The sequence below is a fragment of the Choloepus didactylus genome, chromosome 6 (genome assembly GCF_015220235.1).
Source record: "Choloepus didactylus isolate mChoDid1 chromosome 6, mChoDid1.pri, whole genome shotgun sequence".
In the NCBI taxonomy this organism is placed as follows: domain Eukaryota; kingdom Metazoa; phylum Chordata; class Mammalia; order Pilosa; family Megalonychidae; genus Choloepus; species Choloepus didactylus.
In genome coordinates, this window is record NC_051312.1 from 42,347,126 (window position 1) to 42,374,172 (window position 27,047).

A 27,047-nucleotide genomic window follows, 5' to 3' on the forward strand; every position below is an offset into this window, starting at 1 on the left:
AAATTCATGCCTTGTTCCCTATGTGTCAGTGAAGCAGGACATGTTTCCTTCAACCGGCTGATCAAATTTGACCAAATCAATCAGTAGTTTAAAAGTAAGTACAAATAAAAGTGCAAACATCAGTTCTGAATTCTCCACCATTCTTGACATTTTTCCTCATGTTACTCCAGTTTGGGACAAAAATGGAAGATACAATAAACTCCTCCTTTCCTCAGAAATGTCACTCCTTATGGTACATCTCAAATAGAACAAATTCTTCCAAATCACCCCGTTCTCTTCATTTCAAATGTGAAGCTTACTTTAAACATATTACACACCTGAATCACTCCATATTATTACATATATATAAATTCTTCATATGTACTATTATAAATTCATTCCTTTAACACATATCCATTGAGCATCTTCTATGTGCCAGGCATTAATTTGCTGGTGGTGTTGCTGCAGTGCCTCAAAGACCCTTTCCTAAAGGAACTTATAGTCTTTCATGACCCAAAATTGTGATGACAAAGGAATGAGGTCCAGAGAAGTGGGTGACTCTCCTGAAGTTTGATAATAAGTAGCAGAACAACGTTGGCTACTCCAGGAAACCTTGAAGTAATGTCTTTAATAACAAATCGGAAGGAGGGTTTTATAACTTCAATTCATTTGACTTTTCCTCCCGTTTATTTTTTTTTCCTGCCACAAATCCTGTTTTAGAAAGAGCTGGGTAATGCACAAATACATCTAATTTAAAGGCACTGCAATTGTCTATGTGCCTGAAACAACAGATACCCAAGGCAAACTGCAGCCCAACTAGGCGTGGTTGTCGTGATAGCAGAGCCGCGTATCCTGTCTGTTCTCCCAGCCATGAACAGAAACTTATTTCTGAATAATGAGGTTAAATAGAATCAAGCAACTAGTAAGAGACTCCTTTATCCTGGGTTGTTTTTATCAGCACACTCTCCATAGTTTACTGGGAAAAGAGGTTTTTCAGGTAATTACTGACGTATGAATAAGGAATTGCAGAGCTCTGAACATGACACACCTGCACACTGTCACTCCGCCGGCACTGCCCTCCTTCTGTCATCAAACAACTTCCTGTAAAGAAAAACCAAGCTCACATTTCACTATTTCACATTTTATAGTGTGTTGGAAATGATATTCCCTTGAGTTTATAGAGGGATGCAAAGTTTAGCGTTCTTCCTCTTTCGACTCCTCTTTCTCTTTCTATTTCTTTTTCTTTCTCCGAGGTCAAGTTTTGTTGCTTCTGTTACCTAAATGCCTCTGGGATTTAGCCTCCATGTCCATCACCATTGTCACTATTATGATTCAAATTTTCACCTTTTCTCTTTAAATTACTAAAGTGTTTCCCAAGTCGTCTTTCATCATATCCCAATTCATTGCCTACTCTGGAACTAGCATGGTCTTTTAGAAAATCACAAATCTAGTTTTATTACTGTTCTAGTTTGCTAATGCTACCAGAATACAGAACACCAGAAAAGGATTGGCTTTTATAAAGGGGATTTATTTGTTTACAAAGTTACAGTCTTAAGGCCATAAAGTGCCCAAAGTAACACATCAGCAGTCAGGTACCTTTAGTGGAGGATGGCCAATGGTGTCCGGAAAACCTCTGTTAGCTGGGAAGGCATGTGGCTGGCGTCTGCTACAAAATTCTGATTTCAAAATGGCTTTCTCCCAGGACATTCCTCTCTAGGCTGCAGTTCCTCAAAAATGTCACTCTTAGTTGCACTTGGGGTATTTGTTCTCTCTCAGCTTCTCCGGAGCAAGGGTCTGCTTCCAACAGCCATCATCAAACTGCAGTTCCTCTCTCAGCTTCTGGGCATTCTTCAGTGTCCCTCTTGGCTGTAGCAGCTTGCTCCTTCTCTCTGATCTTATATAGTGCTCCAGTAATTTAATTCAGACCCACCCTGAGTGGGCGGGCCAACACCTCCATGGAAATTATCCAATCAGAGTCATCACCCACAGTTGGGTGCAGTGCATCTCCACGGAAACACTCAAAGAATTACAATCTAATTAACACTGATAGGTTTGCCCACACAAGGTTACATCAAAGTTAATGGCCTTTGGGGGGAGATAATACATTCAAACTGGCACAATTACCCTTATTGCTTAATATCCTCTTTGCCTCCCTGTTTTATATAGATTTGATAAAGTCTGAAGACATTAACATAGTACGTAAAACTTGCCATGATATGGTCTAGCCCTACGCTCAAGCTTGTCTTTTTCCATGTATATCAAGTCAACCTCAGGCATGCCAAAGTCTTCACAATTCTTCAAAATCACCCCACTTTTCCCTAGTTCCAGTCATTTGCACATTTGAGCTCCGTGACTGGAATTCTCTCTCTCTTTTCACCTATCCTATGCATACATAGTGAGCACCTTACACATCAGATCTCATCTAAAATGTAAATCTATCTGTGAAATTTCTTTTATGAGTCAGCTTAGGCTATGTATTGCTGTGATAACAAATGACACCAAATCATAGAGGCTTACAGCAAATTTTTATTTCATACTGGTGTTTGTGTCCATCATGGGTCAGTTGTGGGTGAGCTGTGGCTCAGCTTACATGTCCCAGATCATCACCAGAGGAGCACTCCTTACGGTTTCATGCCAGTCTCAGGCTAAGTGAAAACAGAGATGGTGAAACCCTAGGATGGCCCTATGGTTTCTTCGGGGAGGTGGAGCTTATATACCACTTCCACTCTATTTCTCTACACAAAGCAAGTGCATTGCCAAGTGTGACATCAAGGGGGAAGGAAGTGTAATCTTTTTGCAGGGAAGGGCTAATAGGGAAGCACCTGGCAAGAAGGAATAGTAAATATTTTAGACAATTAACTACCATACAACCTATACTCACTTAAACATTTTCTCTTACTCTTCTGTTTTCCCATATTATGATGTATATGTGTTTGTGTATGTATGTGTATGTGTCTATGTATATAATACACACAGATACATGTGACTATCACACAGCTATAGATGTTTACCTATCTATTCTAGAGAATAGTGACTGTATTATATTAATTTTTGTTTCCAACACCTAGAATGTGTGGTAGAAATGAAGAAATGTGGAGGAGGGATTGTAATCATCACTTTATAAAACAGGTATCCAATACATGTTTCTTGAATTAATCTAAAGATAAAAGAATCAGAGGTTTAGAGATAGTTGGTGACTTGCTGAAGCACCACGGCCTTCATAAACTTTAGGTCCAGAATTAGAATTCAAATTTCTTACCATCTAGTCCACCACTCTGTGTGTCAGATGAAAAAAGCAATTTTAAAAAAAATTCACAAAAAGAGTGATGTTTTACCACAGGCTGACATTACAAGATTAGAAAATTGAAAGATTATTACAGATAGTTTTCTCTTATTGTTACATAATCATAAAATGAAGATATATGAATGTGTGTACATACACACACACATATTTGAGAAATAGCTTTCACTATCTGGGCCTTTGTATCTATGAGTACACTGTTGTACATTTCCGGTTTAATCAGTGCTAAGTTAAATGTAACTCCATAAAAACAGGGATTTTGTTTAGTTTCTTCTGTATTCCTAGTGCCTATAATAATGCCTATAGTAGGTGCTAAATAAATATTGCTGAATCAATGAATGAGTCAATTAGACAGACAAGAGACTGATTTGTTATATCACTGACTGATCTCTTGATACCTAAGTTCCAGAAAGAGTGATATAGATTTCTTGCTAATGAAATCATATAAGCTGCTGTATCTCAGAATGCATTTAATGGAATTCAATAAATAACTTTGCGAAAAAATGTTATATAGTCAAACAAGTTTGGAAAAGAGCATAGAAATAATTCCTTTTTCAAGATTTGCAGTTCAAATTTGAATTTTAAAAGTCCTGCAATGAGGAAATCTGTTTAAATTTCTCAATCTTGTATGACTATAGAATTTCTCACTCACAGATAATGCCTGGTAACAGCTCCTTAATCATTATCAAACGGAACATTCTTTGGGAAACACTGTTGCTAGTTCAAGGCTGGTTTGTTAAAATGAGGAAGCTTTTCCTTATAATGGTTTCTCCGCTATTAAAAACTCTCCACAAATCTGTCTTTTTGGTCTGTTCATGTAACTTTCTAGGTAACATTTACAAGAGAGAGACAAAGTCTCTTGTCTCAATGTCTTTCTTACTTCTACTCCCATCTCCCTTTACCTGTGTTGTAATTGGCAGACCGTACAGGAAAGTTGAACTTACTGTTACCATCATGTTATGTGTAATATATTCATTTAACAAATGTTTACTGAGCATCTGATGAGTATCAAGCATTGTTCTAGGTTCTGGAGACACAGCAGTTAAAAACAAAAGACAATGACACCTGCCCTCATTAATTATAAATTCTGATAGATGGGATACCAACAATAGGAATATAAGTACTGGTGACGTGCAATAAAGAAAACTGAAGTATGGAAAAGCGACAGTGTTGTGGTAAGAGAATTTTAGAATATGACATTCAAGGAATGCTTCACTGATGTGAAGGCATTCAAGGAAAGACCTGAAGAAGGTGAGGGATACAGCCCTGAGACAACCTAGGGACAGAGCATTCCAAGCAGATGCAAGAACAGGTGCAAAGGCCCTGAGGGACAAACCTACATGCGCATTTGAAGTGCATCCTAGACAGCAGTGTGGCTGGTGTGAACTGATCCAGAAGGAGTGTAGAATGAGGGTAAGTCAGAGAGGTAGCACAGAACCAGATCATGTAGGCCCCAATAGACCACGTAGGGACTTTAGCTTATTCACCAAATGACTTAAGAAAGGGTTTTGAGCATAGAGATAACATGAACTGACTTAAATTTTACAAATATCATCCTACCTGCTATGTTGACTACAGAAGGGAAAAGGCAGAATCAGGAAAACCAGTTGTGAGGCTATTGCAATAATCCATCTGAGAGCCTGTGGGGGCTGAGACAAGATTATCAGTCGTGAAGAGATGCACCGAGATAGTCTTATTCTGGGTATTAAAGGCAGAACCATGGAATTAGCTTTTGGAGTACATATGGGGTATAAGCGAAGGAGAGATGTCAAATGCTACATCAACGTTTTTGACTAGAGGAGCTAGACAATTGTCATTGCCGTTTATGAATATGGGTGGGGGATCAACAATTTGATTTTGAACATGTTAAGTACGAGACATCAATTAGATATAAGTGGAGCTATAGACTGGGAATTATTCAAATCTGGGTTTAGTTTGGTGCTCAAACTGAAAATATTGATTTCAGAAATGAAAGTAACTAATGATATTTAAAGCCATAGGACTGGATGAGGTGGGGCAATCGAACACTGAAAGCACGGAGTCATGATGAGGATCTGGCAAAGGAGCCCGAAAGCATGGCCAGTGTGGTAGAAGGAGAGAAGAACAGAGCAGTCTCAACTTAAGTGAGGGAGGAAGGTTCTTTCAATTGTCAAATGCTGCTGGTAGGTCTGGGAATTGATCATTGGATTCAGTAACAAAGAAGTCACTGGTTATCTTGACAAGCGCTCTTTCAGTGGGATGGTAGTGGCAAAGACTGATTAGTTTCAAGAGAGATGAGAGGGACAAGAATTGGAAATGGTAAATATGTTCAACTTTATGTTGTTTTGTTCTAAAACCAAACAAATGGAGTAGTAGCTGGAAGGCAATATATGGTCAAGGATTTAGGGACTTTTTGTTTGATTTTTTGTTTTGCTTCTTTTTCTAAAATATATTTTGGTGGTAGATATTGCAGCTTCTTTAGAAATTACTCTTATTTTCCAGTTGAAGAAGGAAAAATGATCACATGAGTGAATAGCTGACAGAAGAAGGAACAAGTCGCCTAACTTGGTTAGGAGCCCAGACAGTCCATCCCCAGGAATAAGTGAGAAGGCAAAGATTTCAGGCACAGAGGCAGGAAGGTGCCCAGATGTGACAGTGGGAGCAGAAGGAAGGCCACTTGCGATGCCTGTTTTTCAGTGAAATATGAAGGAAAGTCTTCAGTTTAGAATATGAAGAGGATAGAGAGTTCTGAAGTTTCAAGGAGAGAGAAAAAGTATGAAATACATCTCTAGATTAATGGAAGGGTAAACAGAGCAGGAAAATAGAACAAAATGCTGTAGCTGCACTATGGGGCCACTTCTGATCTGTGCCATAAATTTAAAATGAAATTTATCCACATGTTTCTGAGTTTTCCTCTGTAACAATCAATGACTTGAGTGTAGGTAAACACTACACAGGGTTTTTCATTGGTGCTGGGAATTTCCCAGGTTAGTATATTGAAAGAATAGGACAAAAGTATGATGATCATTATGGGCCATGGGATGTAAGATGGTATAAAAATAAGAATAAAAAGGGGAAGAAAAAGTGAAAAACGGATAGTAGTAATGGATCATAAATCCTGGTTCAGTTAAAGAAAGGTTGGAGTTTGAGTTCTTGAAGGATTGAAGAGGAGACTCAGGAAGTGGTAGTATAATATGAAATATTTGAAAATGAAATTTTGGAGGAAATGAAGTTTTGTCAATGATGAGTCTAATTTGTAATTATGGAAATGAATGGCTAGAAGAGCACAAGATAGAGGAGAGAAACATAGAGAACTGGCTAGGCAGTCATCTACATGGATATTTAAATCACTGGAATTAATACTGGAATACTATTGGAGGAGGTGATAATATGAGGCTGGAAGTAAAATCTCCAAAGGATGAAGGTGAGTAACCTGAGAGTCTCAAGGTGACTTCATCAAGGAAGGTAGTCAGTAGCAACATCTGAAGACATGAGCTTTTGAGATTCAAAACTAGGGATTTAGGGAGGAGGGAGAGTGAAATGCATAAAAACAAGAATGAGGATCTGAAGAAGACCTACCCTAACTCCAATTGTAAGGAGTATGTCATGCAAATAATATTTTGAGAGAACTGCAAAGGAACCTATCCTTGGGAGAGGGTCAGATTTCCATTAGAGAAACAAAGTACAGAAAATAGAGAAGTTGATGCTATAAAGGATTTTGTTGATGGGTTTCAGAGGCCACAGTTGGAGGGTCTCTGGAGCTGAGATGAACTGGGATATGTGGCAATCAATATGAGAGTCTGGGGTGTTGGATGACCTTTGAGTCTTGGAATGATGTAGGCAGGGATGAGGATCTGGATGGGATTCATGCTCATATTGTCAAGAATTTTGGTGGTGATGAGGCAGAAGTCCTAAGGAGGAGGGAAGGGTTAACCCACCCAGGATCACACAGAGCTCTGAGGCTCATAACATACCTACTGCACACAGGTCAAACTTCAATCTCTGAGTTATTTTTAGAGTAAGGTTTTGGTTATTTTGTCTTTATTGTTTTCTTCCATCTTTCAAAAAATTACATTTTCCAGCTTAATATCTGGCACTAGGATTTTGATTTTTGATTCTAGAATATTTTTTCCTGTTATACACATTTCAAGTTCTTGTACTTTTTATGAAGATGCATTTCATCACTTCTCACCATGATATATTAAAGGAACATAAAGAAAAATAACTGGTTAGATAGTGCTTATAAAAATCTTTCCTCTTCGAAAAAATTCCATTTTTCTTTTTTCTTAACATAATAGACTGTGGTAGTTAAAAGCATATGCTTGGTGGTAGCACAACATTGCGAATGTAATAAACACCACTGAACTGTATAATTGAAAGTGGAAAAATGGGCAATTTTAGGTTGTTGTGTAAGCTGCCAGAATAAAAATGAAAATTCAAAAAGCATATTCTTGTGATAAAGACAGGCCTGAATTGGAATCCAGGCTGGGACATGTACCTTCTATGTGATCTTGAACAGAATATGTAACCGCTCTGTGCTTCAGTTCCTTAACTTGTGAAAAGGGGACATTGTGAAGACTAAATGAAGCAATGATTATAAAGTGCCAAGACAATGTCTGGTACATATTAAGGATAATAAATATCTGATTTATAACAAGCACTGATACATTTTAGCTTTAATTATTATTACTATCACTACTAATCATTATTTAAAATGTATCATTAAAAAATGTATGGTTCCTTGAATAGGGACAAACTAAAAAAATCAGATTTTCCTTTAAAATTAAAGGATTTGTTAGAAGAGCTATCAGTTTAACAACAGTATGAAATGCAACAATATGAAATGTATATTTTCCAAAATATCAAGACTGAATCACTGCAAGAAGATGATTCTGGTTACCTTTCTCGAACAAGCAAGTGACATGATTTCATGAAAAAAATTAAAATTAAGGCCCTAGAATAGTGACTGTGCTGGTTTGAATGTATTATGTCCCCCCAGAAAAAGCCATATTCTTTGATGCAATCTTGTGGGGCAGATGTTTTAGTGCTGATTAGACTGGAATCCTTTGAGTGTTTCCATGGAGATGTGACCCACCCAACTGTAGGTGATAATTCTGATGAGATATTTCCATGGAGGTGTGGCCCTGCCCATTCAGCATGGGCCTTGAATACTGGAGCTCTATATAAGCTCAGACAGAAGGAGCCAGCTTGCTACAGTCAAGAGGGTCACTATGAAGAATGCACAGGAACTGAGGGAGTAGCTGTGCTGGTTTAAATGTATTATGTCCCCCAGAAAAAGCCATATTCTTTGATGCCATCTTGTGGGGCAGACATAATAGTGGGGATTAAGTTGGAACATTTGGATTAGGTTGTTTGCATGGAAATGTGCCCCACCCAACTGTAGGTGATAACTCTGATGAGATATTTCCATGGAGGCATGGCCCCACCCATTCAGGGTGGGCCTTGATCAGTGGAGCCATATAAATGAGCTGATGGGCAGAGGGAACTTAGTGCAGCTGTGAGTGACATTTTGAAGAGGAGCTACAGCCAAGAGGGACACTTTGAAGAAAGCACAGGAGCTGCAGATGAGAGACAGTTTGAAGACAGCCGTTGAAAGCAGACTCTTGCTCCAGAGAAGCTGAGAGAGGACAAATATCCCAAGTGCAGCTAAGAGTGACATTTTTGAGGAACTGCAGCCTAGAGAGAAACGTCCTTGGAGAAAGTCATTTTGAAACCAGAACTTTGGAGCAGACGCCAGCCACGTGCCTTCCCAGCTAACAGAGGTTTTCTGGACACCATTGGCCATCCTCCAGTGAAGGTACCTGATTGCTGATGTGTTACCTTGAGCACTTTATGGCCTTAAGACTGTAACTGAGTAACCAAATAAACCCCCTTTTATAAAAGCCAAATCCATCTCTGGTGTTTTGCATTCCAGCAGCATTAGCAAACTAGAACAGTAGCTGCAGATGAGAGACAGTTTGAAGATGGCTGTCCAAAGCACACTTTTGCTCCGGAGAAGCTAAGAGAGGAAAAATGCCCCAAGAGCAACTAAGAGTGCCACTTTTGAGGAACTGCAGCCGAGCGAGGAACTTCCTGGGAGAAAGCCATTTTGAAACCAGAACTTGGAGCAGACACCAGCCACGTGCCTTCCCAGCTAACAGAGGTTTTCCAGAGGCCATTGATGATCCTCCAGTGAAGGAACCAGATTGTTGATGCATTACCTTGGATGCTTTATGGCCTTAAGATTATAACTGTGTAACCAAATAAACCCCCTTTATAAAAGCCAATCCATCCCTGGTGTTTTGCATGCCAGCAACATTCGCAAACTAGAACGGTGACCTTCCCTTGGTAGCCCTGCAAAATATATTTAAACCTCACTGAAATGTATTATTCTTTCAATATTATAGCTTTAAAAATTAAATATCTAGAAAGCACCGTTATTGTTGAATGTCTGATATAAAAAATACAAAAAAATACAATGCCCTGGGTAATGATTGTAAAGGAAGGTGAATTATTCTAAAATCTCATGTCACCATTTACAGGCAAAATGTCTTTAAAATACAGTAAAAACTATAATAATTGTTTTTCTTTTAAGTTGCACATTTTCCCTTTCATTTATGGCCTTGACACTTCATATATACTCTCATTCTTTCTCACCTTCAAACCACTCAATCAGTTTGTGTGCTGTTCCTGTACTATCTTTGTTTCATACATTATGCTGCTGTCATGAGATGTATTTTATTAAATATAACGGTTTGGTCTCCTCAGAAATGCTGTTAATTAGCTACAACTCCCCATTAGGCCTCCAAAGGCAGGTAAAAATCTTCACATGAAAATGGTCTTTACCTCATTGAATATGTTTTTTAATTAATGTTCCATTAATTGGCTGAAAATAACTCACAAGCTAATTGAACAGATCTAAATGTAATTAAACATTTATTAAGTGGCCTGCATTGCTATTACAATTATGGCCTGTCTTCCTTTGCATGGATCAAGGCAGGGAAGGGGGAGAGACAAAACACAAACCACAGTTACCTCCATCACCCACTTCTCATTTCCCTCAAATGGCACTTACTTTAATTAACAGAGTATTAAAATAGTGCAAAGTCAGCTCATTGGGTTTTTAAAGCACAAGGTCTGGAAGCTGCTCATTCATTATAATGGCACTTGATTAACTTAACTCTTTTCACTTTTGGTAGCAAAGACTCAGCAGACTAAATCAGGCACAGCACCAGTGAACCAACAAGCAGTTTGTCACATCACAGATGGAAAAGCAGACCAGTAAATCAACTTGATAAGAGTTTGCATGTTAAGTTTTCTATTGAGATGCCTCAGATTTTATCATTACATTGCTTTGAAAACAAAGCAAGTCTCCTCATTATTCTCTTTACCGATTCAGATTTATTCAGGAATAATCATGGTGGTGGTGGTACTGGTAACTGAGGGTCTAGATTCTTAAATCACTGCACTATTATGGAAAATTTTAATATTTAGAATAAAAGACATTCTGTTAACTCTATAGAACACAAACAAATATTTCCCTAAAATCTTAGTTTCTATTCTGATGCAAACCTTCATTTTATAATTTCTTATTCTCTCTCTTTTTCTTTTGGGGGAGGGCTGCTGAAAGTTTCAAATATTTTTACAAGTACCTGTGGAGTTCTACGTTATTTTTGCCTCATACACAGAGAATATGACTTCACTAATAATGAAGGACTTTGAAATTGTACATTCTGAAATTGCTCTATTTCTAGGATTATTATCATATTCTGTGTTTTTAATGTGTCCAAGAAAACTGATATAATCAGATGGATTTGGGCAATTTTCACTAATGAGATCTGAAAATAAGGAGGCACGGAATGATATATCTGATTTTAAGTCTTTTTCATAATCAATAACTGAAGTTTTGGTTTTAATCATTTTGACAAATTAAGTCATCAATTATGTTCTGGGGAATATGGCTCTTTATATATAATGGGTCTGGTTTGAAAATGCTTTAAATTATAAAAGAAGGGTTTACATAAACTTAGACTTTCTATTTTAAAATATATATATGAAACAGTAACTCAAATGCTACTAGAAAAATCATAACAGATGAGACAAAGTTTCCAGCCCCACATTTATCTGGGTTGTCCCCCTGCTCTGTTTCATATCCATCTCTTTGTGATAAGTCAACCAGTGTTCACAAGACTTAGTTCTGGACCCCACTTGCTTCCTTTCCACTTAAATGTTAACAATTAAGGCAGTGAGTGATAGCACAGAATCACATGAGATGAAGGAAGATGATGCAAGACTCGTATGCAGAAGATTGGAAACCCAGTTAGCAGGATCAGAATTAGTAAACACATATGGCAGACAATGAAAACTCAACTTAGTAGATGGGAGCAAAAAATACCAGCTGGGGGAACGGCTTCCAGTATAATTTCTATGCTGACAGCTTCCAACTTTTTCTCTAGTCCAGGTTTTTCTACTGAGCCTCTGACAACATCCACCTGCCTGCCTGATAGGTCCACTTCCATGTCCCACAAATATTTCACCTCAACATGTTCAAAGTAAACTCTGAATTGCAACCCCCTAAAAGATAGTTTCTCTTCCAATTTCTCCTGCTACAATAAATGATACTAAATCTATCCAATTGCTCAAACCAAAAATCTGGGAGATATTTTTACAACTCCTCAATACCTCAACACCCAATCATAAAGTTTTGCAAAATTTGAAATGAAATATGTACTTGAAATTTATAAACTCCTCTCCAATGTTCCCTCTGTAGTCTGAGCACTCATCATCTCCAGGCTGGATCACAGCAACAAATCCAGACTGTTGAAACTAAGTTAGAAATGTCAACTAGATAGAATTTTCATTAGTCTCTTGTGAGGAAGCATACTTCTTGTAATAAGAGAAATAAAAATGACAAATAAAATATTAAAGGGATTAAAATGACATAGATGGGGAAAAACATGATAATCATTTTCATGACTCAAAAGGCAAAAGAACTGCCAAGTGTGAGCAAGACTAAAGCAAGAGCAATGTTACTATTTCTAAATTTTGCTGGTATATATACAAGCATGATAAATCATTATGTTCTTTATTTTATGTACTTCTCTAAATGTATGTTTTATTAAAAGTAAACAAGATAAAGTGTCAATGTCCCCTTGGAAGTATCTAACTGACAAGACCATGTCTCATGTTTACACTCTGGTGGCCAAAAGAAAGGGTGAGAAATTTCTATCCCTTGCATGACAGAATGACAGATCCCCTACAATAACAGAGGGTCTGGAAATGTTAGGTCATGAGTAATTAAGTCAAGTTAGTGGATTAGAAACCTCATTTTTAAAATGTAATGCATGCAACACATATAATGAAAGTAAGTTTATTTCATAAACCTTGCTTCAATTATTCATATAGATATGTACATGTATGCATGCATTGAATCACAAGGTGATATATATTTCTTAGCAATATTTCTTACCATAGGAGAAAAAAGTTTGAAAAACACTCCTGCATAGGCTGAGAAAAACATTTTACCAATTCAGTTCACATTGCTTCTCAGTAGTTACTTTTAAATTCATTTTCTTGAGACATATAGAACATAAATGATTCATTTTTATGGAAAGAAGTTCTGTAAAAGAGAACACACCCACACATAATATATATAATATATATAATACAAAAATGTTTATTTAAATTTTTTTTTCTTTTTACAAATAATGTGATAAGATCTTTTCAGGGAGAGAAATAAATACTTAATGAAGGAGGAAAGCAAAACGTGAAACCTGGAGGCTACATGCCTATTAATAACTATTTTTTCTATAACTCTCTAAACTTGACAAAATTTCAAAAGCCATATGGATGGGAGTTTACAATTTTGTAACACATAAAGATAGGCAAGAATCTCAAGAATGGTGTAGAGATTGCAGTATTTCTGGCAATTAATTAAAAAGCAGAAGCACACAAGCTTAAAACTAATGACTTTACAAGTTATCAGAAATTATCACTTCAACATACATTCTGGGCTAAGGGTTCAGTGAGTGTTAAAACATTCTACATGAAATTGAATTCTGGAGCCAGGTTGTTAAAAAAAAGTGAGAATCAGCGGCAACTCATTTCACTGGTAATGATGATCTTTGGTGTTACATAGTGGTCCATGAAATTACAGGGCATGTAAAATCTATTTAGTGCTTTGATCACTGGAAATCATGACAGTCTCTGGAAGGAAATATAAGTGGAGGCTTAGAAATGTTCCTTCTCTGTTACCTATTCAAGTGGAAGAGTGATTTGTTTAAATAGTGCACCCATTTTCTTAGACTATAAACTACCTTCACTTTTAAATAAAGTTGAACTCTTCAGTTCTCATATTTCTAGTGAGAGTCATTTGTCTGCTAGGTCCATGTGAGAATATTGCCAAAAATGACACAATCATGTGCAAGACGCCATCAGGGAGCAGGAAGGAGTGGAGCCTTCCCAGTTTGCACTATAGAAGTCAATCATTAAATAGTGAATACCTAAAGTGGCTACGTTTAATGACATAGATTAAAGACCACACCAGACCATTCATTAGCTGTATAAGGTTGCACAATACAACACCCAGACTCACTGAGGCCTAGCCGAATAAATGTAATAAGTAGTAATGAAAGACAATACACATGACAATGTCTCATTAAGTCTAAAAAGCTCCAGAGAGGATGGCATTTTGTTTAATATATTTCTTTTCCTTCTCTATTTTTTTTTTACTTGTGCTAAACAGAAGCATTGTGTCCCAAATTTTTAATATTTTTTTCTTTATTATAGCAGTTGTGGATTTTTCAGAACAATCATGCATAAAATACAGGATTCTTATATACCACCTGCATTAGTCAGGGTCCTTTAGGGAAACAGAACTGAAAGGAGATACTTGTAAATATGAGATTTTTATAAAAAATTGTCTCATACAATAGTGGGAATGCATAAGTCCAAATTCTGTAGGGCACACTGCAAGCTGGAAACTCCAATGCAGCCTTTTGATGAATTCCCTAGGAGAAGCTGGCTGAAGTAGAGATGGAAATTCTCTCTTCTGACTGCTGAAATCATCACTTCTCCTTTTGAAGCCTTCGACTGATTGGATTAGATATCTCTCAATGTTGAAGGCAGTCTCCTCGGTTGATTGTAGATGTAATCAGCCATAGGTCCAATCAACTTACTGATGATCCACAAAATATTCTCACAGTAACAATTAGGCCAGTGCTTATTTGACCAAACAAGTGGGCACCATAACCTGGCCAAGTTGTCACGTGAACTTAATCATCATGGTCCATCTCTTTTCAACTTGGCAATCATACACATCTCTTTAAACCATATTTAATCTCCAAATAAGATCAATAAGTCATAGTTTCACCTCACAATACTCAACTGTCCTGTGTATAATGTACTAACTTTCCCCAAAGTAAGGTGCAATTCCTTGGATAATATTCACTCTTAAACTTGAAATCCTATAATTTGAATACTACATCATGAAACTAATAAAATGTATGTCATATGATAAAGGAATAAGATAGGGAAGAAAAAGATATTTGCTTTATGTACATATACAAACATATTCATAACAAAACAAGGAAGAATATTCATAACCATCCCAGTCCTCAATTCTGTAAGTGGTGATGCGGTCGTTGTTCATATTTATCACTACCTTCTTCCACTATCATTCCATATTCCCTTCACCCTCAGCAAGCAACTCAGCTGGCTGTGGTTCTTTGCCTTGTGAGTTGACTCAAACCTCCATTCCTGAAGTTTCTGGGCCGTTGACAGTCCTGCTTGAATTGGGTTGCTACAATTTTCCATAGACTTTCATCACAGGGTATGGTAGTACTAAGAGATGCCCTAGGGGATCCCCTGTATTCCAAGCAAGCACTTCTTTACCTCCATTGTGCAGTTGCAGTCCTATTTCCCCTTGATAGTCAGGATCAATCACCCCAGCCAGTACAGTAACTCCTTTCTTTGCTGTTGATTCAGAGGTATAAGGAGCCCAAAGTGGTCAGGTGGTAGTCTTAACATCCAATTCAATGGAATCATTGTTGTGTCCACTGGTAGAAGCACTCTTCCTTTTGGAACTCAGATCTGTAGACCAGCAGAGCTGAAGGTTGTAGGGACAGGAAGCAAAAAATTTTCTAGTGGATCACTAGGGGTAATAGTGAGTGGAGTCACTCCCATTTCCATCCCTTGATTCCTGGACCCAAGAATCCTGGTTATGGAAGAAACAGCACCACAGAATGGACACTGATTTAGAGCACATACAGCCTCCTGGAGAACATTGCCTTATACCTGAAAAGTGTTGCCATCCGGTTGGCACCATAATTGAGTCTTCAAAAGGCCATTCCACCATTCTATCAATCCAGCTGCTTCAGGATGAAGGGAACCTGATAAGACCAGTGAATTCCATGAACATGTGCCTATTCCCACACTTTATTTGCTGTGAGGTATGTTCCTTGATCAGAATAAATGCTGTGTGGAGTACCATGATGGTGGACAAGACATTCTGTAAGTCCATGGAATGTCCTCACAGTAATAATCAGGCCAGTGTTTGCTTAAACCAAACAGCTGGGCACCACAACCTGGCCAAGTTGTCAGATGAACTTAACGATCACACCACCTTTTCATTAACAGCATGCATTGGTGTCGGAACATTTGTTACAACTGATGAAAGCACATCTTTATAATTTTACTATTAACTATAGACCATGGTTTAACTTAGGGTTCACTGTTTGTATAGTGCAGTTCTATGGATTTTTTAAAAAATATTTTTATTCTGTCACGATATATACAAACATTTCCCATTTTAATCACATTTGGATATATATTTAAATGCTGTTAATTATGTTCACAATGTTGTGCTACATTCATCACCATCTATTTCCACTATTCCAAATAGCAACCCTGTACATTTTAAGCCTTAACTTCCCATTCCCTATCCCCAGCCCATCTCCTGGTAACCTATATTCTAGATAATGCACATGACCTTGTCATACTAAAGTCTAAAAAACGCCACAGGGGATGGTGTTATGTTTAATAGCTTCCCCTCTCTTTTTTGTTTTTATTTGTGCTAAATAGGAGCATTGTGCCCCAATTTTTAACTCAGTAGTTTACAATTACCAAACACTTTCACATTCATTGTATCCTTAGATTTATTCTCAAACAAAGCTGGAAAGAAAGTAAGGCTAACATTTTATACACTTTTATGGAAGAGGAAACAAGGGATTTTTAAAACATAAAAAAGATCTCTAAAAAAATACTCAGGATCTAGTATAGAGATAAGAGTGAGAACATGTTTAACTTCTATCCCTGCTAAATTCTCACGAAATAACAATATAGACAGGTAAAAGACAATATACAAATCAATCTATAGCAGTGTTAAGAATAAGAGTGGGAACTTCAAACAGACCAAAGATTTTTAAATATTTCTAGAATACATGTAGCATATGGTGTAGGAATTCCAGCCTACAACAAAGGAGAAGTCTTCATAGGTCTTGGAATTTATTCATTCTGGTGATAGAAAATGAGCATCTCTAAACTCAGAGCTGTCGGGTTTGAGAGTAGGAGTAGGTGGTTGAGTAGAAATCAAGAGGAATAATCGAATTACTTTTTCTTTTTACAGAATGGCTGCTTAAATTACCCTCCTACCTCTTCTGAAATTTTGAGTCGGTAGCAGAATGTTTATCCCCAGGCTAGAACATGCGAACTGCTCCCTAAAGAAATGGAAAAACCTGCTTTGGTGAAACTAGAGCTGCTGGTGTGTATCTTGTCACAGAATAGTGCTCTCTTTAATTATAGCATGAGTGTCATTTAGAAGTAGTCACATTTCCATATACCATCAGGAAAGTGCAGCCATCACAATAAAAAGACCCATTCAGGAAACTGGTCTGAACTAGAGGTAACCCCTGACAGCTACCTATATTAAATAATACTTTTAAAAAATATGAACTTGACTTTTGAAAATAAAAATGAAACAAAAAAGAAAGATAAGGATAAGAACAATTGTGCATAAAACAAATATTTTGGGGATTAGAAGGGAACTTAAAATTAGTGTTTTCAGAAAGTTTAAAAGATGTTGACCACATTTGATGTAAATAGACAATCTACAGACTTAATTACTAGAGAGAAAAAACTGCTGGGGACTTGATTTCCCACCATAAATAACTAGAAAACTAGATAGGTTATTTGAAATGACAGTTTTCAGACTTTGGACACCAGGCAGGGAAGGACTATGTCCCCTGCAACAAGGAAACAAAGGAGAGGAGACTGAAGATTGCCTGGAGTTTCTGCCTGGAGACAATTTCTGGATCAAGATGCAAGCAGTCTATACCAAGCACAGTATCATGGTCTCAGTGAGTTGAGGAGACAGTCATCAATTTCCAGGATGAATGAGATCTCTAGAATTTGAAGAATAGAGTGGCAGAGAAGATGGAGATACATAAAGAACTACAGAAAAATGCACATGAATCACCTTGAATCTTTAGCTGAATACTTATCTGTGCATTCACAGGGAAAAACTCACCGAGGCAAGACCAAGAACAGTCAAGGAGCTGTAATCTGAATAATTCCCAGAGCTCACAGCAGCCTGAGAGCTTTTTGAAATCTGACCAGCCAGTGGTCAGAACTAAGAAGTAAACACAACAAGGGATTATAGAGAATCTGTAATACCATGCTGCTCTAAAGCATTTGTACTAGGGTTAGACTTGTCTTAGAGTAAGACTACACTGGACCCACACTAACTAAGCTTAAAAACAAAATATTGAAATAATCAACTTATGGAGTAACTAAATTCCAAATTCATAAAGAAATGAAAAAACCTGCTTTGGTGAAACTAGAGATGCTGGTGTGTATCTTGTCACAGAATAGTGCTCTCCTTAATTATAGCATGAAAAAGAAATTGAAACCCTGAAAAATGTAAATTCAAAATGTTCCATATACAATCAAAATTTACTAGATTTATGAAGAGGTAACACAAATTAATGCATAATTAGGAGGAAAATAAGTTAGTAGAAAAAGAACCAGAATTGAAAGACTAGAAAGAAATAGCAGATATGCATATATATATATATATATATATGCTCAAGTATTAAAAAACACATGAATATATGAGCAAAGAACTGAGAGATATAAACAAAGTAACAAATGAAACTTCTATATCTGAAAAATACAATTGATTCCATGAAAATTTAATAGATAGAATAAAAAATATTATACATTATCAAAGAAAATATCAAGGAGCTTTAAGACAGCAATAGAACTTATTCAAAGTGAAGCACAAAGAAAAAAAGGAAAAATAATATTAAGAAAAATCAGTGAAATGTTGGGCAATAAAATATGATCTAACATGGAGGGACAGAAAAATATTTAAAGAAATGATGGCCAAGATTGTTCCAAATATGATTTTTTTAAAAAACTATTAATGCAACAAACCCCAAGCAAAAAAACAAAAGAAGAAGAAGAAACCACTTTAAGGAACACAGGATTAAGTTGTTCAAACCAATGATACAGAGAAAATCATCAAAGCTAACAGATAAAAGGCAGCAGATTCAGGGGAACAAAGATAAGAATTACAGTATATTTTTCATCATAAACAGTGAAAGCCATAAGGCATTGGAGCAAAACCTTAGCCCAGTGAAAATTTCCTTCCAAAAAAAGGTGAAAAAAAAAAAAAAAAGACACTTTTAGGAAAATTTTAAAAACAAAAGAATTCATCACTAGCAGACCTGGACTACAAGGAATGCTAAATAAAATTTTTCAGGCATAAGAAAATGTTACCAGATGGAAACATGAATATATGGAAAACAATAAAGAATGCCATCAGTAGAGGCCAAGTGCAGAACCTGGGCTTCCACCTCCACCTAGAAGAAACAAGGCAATTCTCCCCTTCTCCCACCAAAGAAGTGTCAGAGGAATCCTTTTCCAAGTACAGGGGTAGCCCATTAGACCATGCTCCCTTCTGAAACCAGGTATAAGTTTGGGGGACCCAAAACCAACTGCAGTTTCACAAATTCACTGGAAGGACTCACAGAACTCACTGAAAGCTGTTACACTGACAGTTAGGAGTTATTACAGTGAAAGGCTACAGATTAAAATCAACACAGGAAAGAGACACATGGAGCAAAGTCCAGGAAAGTTCCAAATTGCGGGACACTGTTATCGAGTTCTGACTTGGCGGGCCTGGGCCAGGGGAACTGATCAGCCCCTAGGAAAGGTAGTGGGGCACGGGTGGTAGCGCCCTCCACGGCCCCCCGGGCCTGAGAAAGTGGAGCCGAATGCAGGCCCCATTTCCTCACCCCAAAGTACAACCGTTGGGGAGGGCTTGCCGGAGAAACCCCCCCCCCCCCCGTGCCTTACCCGCACCCTCCACCCTCTTCGTTACCGGAGCAACTCCCGCCCCTTTTCAAACAACCTCCGTGCCCTCTCAGAACCAATCCAAGCCTTTAACCTCTACAGCTACCCCGCCCTCTATACCGCCCGATATAAGCTTGTACTCTCCCCTAATAAACTCTCTTGGTTTCTTCACCCTAAAAGAAACGTGTCCCGCCTGTTCCTTCTCGCCGCTCTCCACACCTTGCACGCCTCCGCCGGGGACCGGGCCCAGTCCCCCGCCTCGCCCTCGCCTCCGGGAAAGAGCCCCCGCCGCCGGTACCCTCCGAGCAACGCCGAGAGCCGAGGGTTCAGCAACCGGCCGCCCCCCACCCCAGACGAATCAACTGCGACCACAACTGGCGCCCAACGTGGGGCTCGAACCCACGACCCTGAGATTAAGAGTCTCATGCTCTACCGACCTTGGGATTAAAAGTCCTCTCCACGCAGCGGTCCAGTAAAACCACCCGCTCGCCCGGACGCCTCTCCAACTCCCCTTCTCCTCGCCTGCAAGGTAAGGGCCGCCTCTCCCTCGCCGCCCCGCGGAGCCGCCTCTCCCTCGCCGCTCCACGTCCGGAGCCGCCTCTCCCACGCCGCTCCGCGCCCGGGCCGCTCTTCCTTTCCCGCATTAACCTGGCTCTTGCCCCCGACTACCTTTCGTCTTCTCTTCCTTTGTCCCCCCCATTCCTCCTAACACTCTTCCTCCAGTAGCTTTCCCTCTTCCCCTCCATTACTTTGCTGTGGTCCTCTGTGTCTTTGTTTCTTTGTTTGGCGCGGTGTGCCTCTTTGCGACCGCCCCCCCAAACTGCTCTCGCTACTAGAGGGTCCTGCTTTCTATTCTCGCCGTCTCCTTCGGCCTCGCGGCCACGGTTTACCTCATTTTCTTTACTCAATAATCAACCCCCCATTTTCTTTTCTCCCTCCGCTATGGGTAATCGTCTATCTGCACGCCAAGCACCTCAAGTTCGCGCTCTAGCGGGTCTCCTAGACACACATCGCTGTAAGGTGTCTGTCCGGCAGCTGCAAGTATACTGGGACCTCCTGCTGCCCTTTAACCCATGGCTCACCACTTGCCATCTTTGGGACCCTGTTACTTATGATCGCCTTATTGATCGGGTCACCAACGCCATGGAACATGAGAGCAAGCGCTTCCCTCCCGGCTTGCTCCCCACCTTAATAACCATCCGCTCCTGCCTTCAAGGCTCCCTCCCCCCTGATCGAGGCCCCATTAAATCCAAGGAGGCCCTATCAACCCAGCCAACAGATTCAGACAGCGATACTAATGTAGACCACGATTCGGACACAGAGTCCTTAGTCGAGCAGATTAACAACGCGCTTGAAGTCGCCCCCCAAAAACAAAGCAATACTAAGCCTCTCCAAAATGGCGAACTTCCTCCTTCTTCTTCCACTGAGGGGAGGAAGTGCTCCGGCGATGACGTCAGCCCTAAGCTGGGCCGGAAACCGCATGCGCTTTACCCCGCCCTTTCACAGGGCGGAGCTAGTCCGCCATCTTACGCCTTAGGCCCCGCCCTTTCACAGGGCGGAGCTAGTCCGCCATCTTATGCCTTAGACCCCGCCCTTTCACAGGGCGGAGCTGGTCCACCATCTTATGCCTTAGCCACTCCCACCGCGCCGCCGTCTTGCGACACTTGGGGCCTCCCACTTCCGCCTCCCCCTCCGGCGAGCTCCCCCTCGGAGCCGCTACCGGCAGCTGCCGCCGCTCCTCCCACCCTGCCGACTAACAACCCCTGGCTGCCTTCTACACCTCAAGGCAACCCTTGGGGCAACGCTCCCCCTGCCCCCACCCCTGTGCCAGGCCCTCTGCAAGCGCGTCCTCCTTTCTCTCGTGCTTTTCGCTGCTTTCCTCTTAACCTTACCCCCACACCACAGAAACCGTATGACTGGTATCCCATTGACTCAGATACTATCAAGCAGCTTTGCAGGGCCATCAAGGAGGACGGGTTAGGTAGCCCATACGCTTCCCAATTACTGCAGGATCTCACCATGGACTTTTGCCTCCCCCAAGACTGGGCCTCGCTTCCCGTACCATCCTTAACCCCGGCCAGTTCGTTGATTGGCGTGCTCACTTCCAGGCGGAAGCAGCTAAGCAAAGCGAGCAAGATGCAGCCACTGGAGTCTATCATCACCCCGAAGCCTACTTGGGCACGGGAGCGTTTATAAATGCATCCGCCTATATTAATGCGCCTGCCACCTTTTGGCCTATCCTTCGGGGAATCGCCTTGCGAGCTTTTGCCAACTGTTCCGCCTGTCGGCCTACTAAATTCACCAAGCTCCTCCAGGAGCCAAATGAGCCTTTTGCCACCTTTGTCTCTAGGGTTGAAGAAACCTGCGCTCGAAAGGTTAGTGATCCCCAGGCCCAACTGGCTCTCGCTCGAGAACTCGTTCTCGAGGGAGCCAATCCCCCTTGCAAGCAGGCTATTCTTCCCTTGCGGGAGAAAAGCCTATACGATTGGGTACTCGCCTGCAGCGCCTTTGACCCAGCTGCCGTGTCCCTAGCCCAGGCTGTCTCTGGCGCTGTCACTGCCGCCTTAGCCGCCACCACCGGTTGCTTTAAGTGCGGGCAGAGCGGTCATTTTGCCCGGGAGTGCCCCAATGCGGAGGTCAACCGCCCGCCTTTCATGCAGCGCAGTGGGCGCCCCCCTCCCACTCCTTGCCCACGCTGCCAGCGTGGCTATCACTGGGCGCGCGATTGCAAAAATAACCCCAAAACCCTCTGCCACTGCCCTGGTGTCAATCAGCGCCAAAACGCTGAGCAAGCTTTAAACTCCAAGCGGGGCAAGCCTCAGCCCCGCCCCTAAGAGGCAGCGTGCCGGCCGGTTCTAATAAAACTAATCACTTCACCGGCAGTAAAACGCTTCTCTGGACAGTCCCTATCACTCCAGAAAAGCCTACTCGTAAGTTAAGAATAGGGGGGCAATGGTACACGGGCACGCTCGATTCAGGGGCAGAAGTCTCTTGCATGCCCGCTCAGTATGCCACCATGTGCATGGTTCTCGATGGTCCCTCAGTAGTGGGAGCCACTGGTACCTCCACCTCTCTCCAGGCCATAGGGCCCATTAAGTGGGAGGATGAAGAGGGCCACTCAGGCACCTTCCGCCCGTTATTTCTACACACCATAGACCAAATTTTATGGGGCCGCGACATCCTCGCCGCCTCCGGGGCAGTGCTTACCACACAGCCCCCCCAATAATGTGCGCCACTGCTCGTTTAACACCTCCAGCGCCCGTTCCTCTGCAGTGGGATACTGAGGAACCTATATGGGTGGAGCAGTGGCCCCTTCCCACGCATAAATTAGTGGCACTTCAAGCCCTTGTCCAAGAACAATTGGACGCTGGCCACATAGAACCTTCTACTAGTCCCTATAATTCGCCAGTGTTTGTTATTCATAAAAAAGCCACAGGGAAATTTAGGCTCCTCAATGATCTGCGGGAGATCAATAAGCATATTCTTCCCATGGGTTCCCCGCAGCCTGGCCTCCCCCATCCGGTGGCAATCCCGGCCCACTATCATGTAGCCACCATTGACATCAAAGACTGTTTCTTTTCCATCCCACTACATAAGCGAGACCGCCCTCGCTTTGCCTTTACAGTTCCCGTCCCCAATCACGCGGGCGCGGCTAGCAGGTACCAATGGAAAGTCCTCCCTCAAGGGATGCGTAACAGTCCGGCCATCTGCCAAATGTACGTTAATCACGCAGTGGCCCCTCTGCGAAAGCGGGCCATGCTCATCCATTACATGGATGACACCTTGGTGGCCTCTGAGCACGCCGAGGCGCTTCCTCTAATCCTTAAAGACCTCACCACTAATTTAGCTGAACTCGGCCTTACGGTTCAGCCCGATAAAGTTCAGATTGTGCCACCATTAGCCTTCTTAGGGTTTAGTATTGATAAAACCATTGCCCCGTCCGCTCCCCAGCTGGACATACCGGATCGGGTCACTATCACTGAGCTTCAACAGCTCTGCGGTCAGATCAATTGGCTCCGCTCTGCGTTGCCAATCACCACCGCGCAGCTCCAACCACTCTTTATGCTGCTGAGTGTCCCTGAAGCCCCGCCGCTAGCAATCTCCCGGCGCATTAAGCTCACCCAGGAGGCAAAGGAAGCCATTGCCTCAATTAACAAGGCACTCGCCGCCTGCTGTCTCAACAGGTTCAGCACTAAAGAGGGCAATCTTATAGCACTCATCCTTCCTACGCCCGGCACACCCATGGGCTGCCTGTGGCAGGAAGGCCCTCTACTTTGGGTGCACCCTGCTAAAAGCCGGCTTAGAAAAATTTGCCCCGCAGTGCGGCTCTGGATCAGCCTAGCTTCAGATCTAGTCACCCTGGCTGTTCATGTATTCGGAGAGCCGCCAGAAAAAATTGTTTGGCCCCTAGACGCAGGCCAAACCCGCCTGCTTATACGTGATAACCCGGACATGCAAATCCTCTTAGAAGGATTTCAGGGAGAATTCAGCTGCCACTATCCTAGCCATCGACTGTTACAGGGGCTCGCCAAGCTTCCCTTCCGCAGCCCCTTCCATCCTTTCCCCTCCTCTGCACCCATCCCGGGTGCCACCACCGTCTTTACTGACGCCTCCAAAACCCGTTTCGCCTTCCTCTCTTATTCACAGGACCACCCGGAACCCCGCCTATTCAGTTATGTCAACCTTCATTCAGTCCAAGTGGGGGAAATTCTGGCGGTGTCATACGCGCTAAACGCCCACTGTAACCACCCAGTAAACATTTTCACTGACAGCCTCTACACTTATCAGGTCTGCCGAGTCCTCGCGTTTTCCACCTTTTTCCCCAGGGACTCGGCCATTGATAAAGCACTTTCTACCCTCAGGAGCATCCTGGAGCATCGACAAGATCCTTGGTTCATTAGCCATATTCGTAGTCACTCAGGCCTTCCGGGGCCCTTGGCTAATGGCAATAGTATAGTAGACCAAGCGGTCTCAGCTCAGACTACCCAAGCTATGCTAACTCACACAGCAGCCCCTCTGGGGGATGCTGTTAACCAGGCTAAGTTATTGCATTCTAGATTTCACTTTTCGGCTACGTCGTTGCATCATTTATGTGGCCTCCCCCTAGATACCTGTAAACATCTTGTCCGCAATTGTGCAACTTGTGCGCCCTTTGCGCCGCTTGGCCCCTTGCAACCTCAGGGAGTCAACCCACGAGGCCTAAAACCCAATTCTAGATGGCAAATGGATGTAACTCATGTTCCGTCCTTTGGGCGCCTCAAGTATGTACATGTAATGATTGACACCTTCTCAGCCATGTGTTATGCAGTCCCCCTCGCCGGGGAAACGGCCAAACACTGTATCAAGGCCCTAAGACAGGGAATTCTCTTCATGGGAGTCCCCTGGGACATAAAAACGGACAATGGGCCTGCCTATCGCAGTGCCTCCTTTGCGGCCTTTCTTCAGTTATATAACATCACCCATCATTTCGGCATCCCCTATAATCCACAGGGGCAAGCCATTGTGGAAGCCGTCCATCGCCGCTTGAAAACACAAATTGAAAAAGAAAAGGCAATACTCCCCCAGGCAACTCCAGGGGACCTTATCATAGCAGCCCTTATTCACCTTAATCTACTCACATTCAATAAAGAAGGGCTTTCGCCCCTACATAAACATTGGGGTCCCTCGTATACGCCCACCCAGGCCCCGATGGTCTACTGGAAAGACCCAGAAATTAATGCCTGGAAGGGTCCCTCCCCACTCCTCGCCCAGGGGCGCGGGTTTGCTTGTGTTTTCCCAGATGATGCATCACAACCAATCTGGATCCCGGGAAAAGCAATCCGACCCGCCACCAGCAGCCAAACGGCCGACAAGACGAGAACGCCGCCGTCTCCGCAGCCTAACATACCAGATGACAACCTTACAACTGGACCAGGAAGGCCGTCCAAGAGCACCCCCGGAGAGGCCTGAAAACTCGCAAGAGGAAAGACAAGAAATTGTCCAAATCATGCGCCTATACAGACAAGCAAAAGCCAGCCCCCTACACCTTCACAACCCTCACCCAAGCATAGCTTCTCTTCTAATAGCCATGTTAACCCTCGCCTCTTCTACTCAGGCCAACCCCCACCAGCCTTGGAAATGGACCTTGGCACGATGGGAAGATTCCAAGATTGTGCAAACCCACGTTACCGCAGGACGCCCTTCCTTCGTCATTTACCCCTGCGACCTAATCCTGTTCCCGGAGGGCACACCTTGCCTTAACCAAGCCCAATATTACATGTGCCCATCCTCAAACCCCGGGAAACAGTACTGCAATACTCCCAACCAATACTACTGTGCATACTGGGGGTGTGAAACATTAGCCACTACTTGGAAGCCTTACGCCCCTGATCTTTACCTAACTTTAAATTGGGCCCCTTTTGGTTGCAAGCCCTGTGACCATTCCATCAATCCTTATTACGATAAATATAATTGTCAAAAACTGAATCTCACCGTACAGCTCCCTACTGATCCCTCTTGGCTACTCGAGGTCGAACCTGGGGCTTCAGAATCTATTTGGAAGGAGTCGATCCAGGTTCCCTTATTTTTATAAAAAAGGAGGCTGTACTAAAAAACCCCTCTGCCATCGGTCCTAATAAAGTCATTAACCCCCTTTTTCCACAGCCCTCCAGCCGCACCTTAGCTTCAACCAGCCGCACCTCAGCTGCAAACAACGCATCGCCAACCCCACCACCCCAACCTTTTCTACCCCCCTCTCATTACTCCTCTCCCCTCTTCAGCCTTATCCAAGCAACCTTCACCTCACTAAATGTCTCCTACCCCAATCTTACCTCCTCTTGTTGGCTTTGCCTCTCCACCTCTTCCTCACTGTATGAGCCCGTCGCCTCCAACCTCTCCTTTTCAGAAAATGCAGAAGACAACCCCTCGGAATGCAATTGGAATACCTCAGCCGTCCCCCTAACCTTTCATTCAGTCTCCTTTACAGGAAAGTGCATCCGCCCTCGCTCAAGTAACTCTCCCAACCTCACAGCCTGTGCCAACTACTCATCTCCCAGCAGCTCTGCCAAGTTTCTTATTCCCCACAACTCCTCCCAATGGCTCTGCTCCTCTACAGGACTTACCCCCTGCCTTAACGTGCAGACCCTCAATACAACTCATGAAACTTGCCTCCTAATTGTCCTTATCCCTAGGGTCCTATACCACAGCGAGGAAGACTTCTTCCTCCGCCTGGAAAGAACTGCAGCTTCTGCCCCCCTGCAAAAGCAAGAGCCCATCACCGCCCTCACGATTGCCTCCCTCCTAGGTCTTGCAGGCGCTGGCACTGGAATCGCTGCATTAGCCAGTCAAGGCTCCGCCCTAACTCACCTCCGGGCGGCTGTTGACGAGGACATTCGTCACCTACAAGACGCTATTTCCCATCTTAAAAATTCTGTCAATTCCCTCTCTGAGGTCGTGC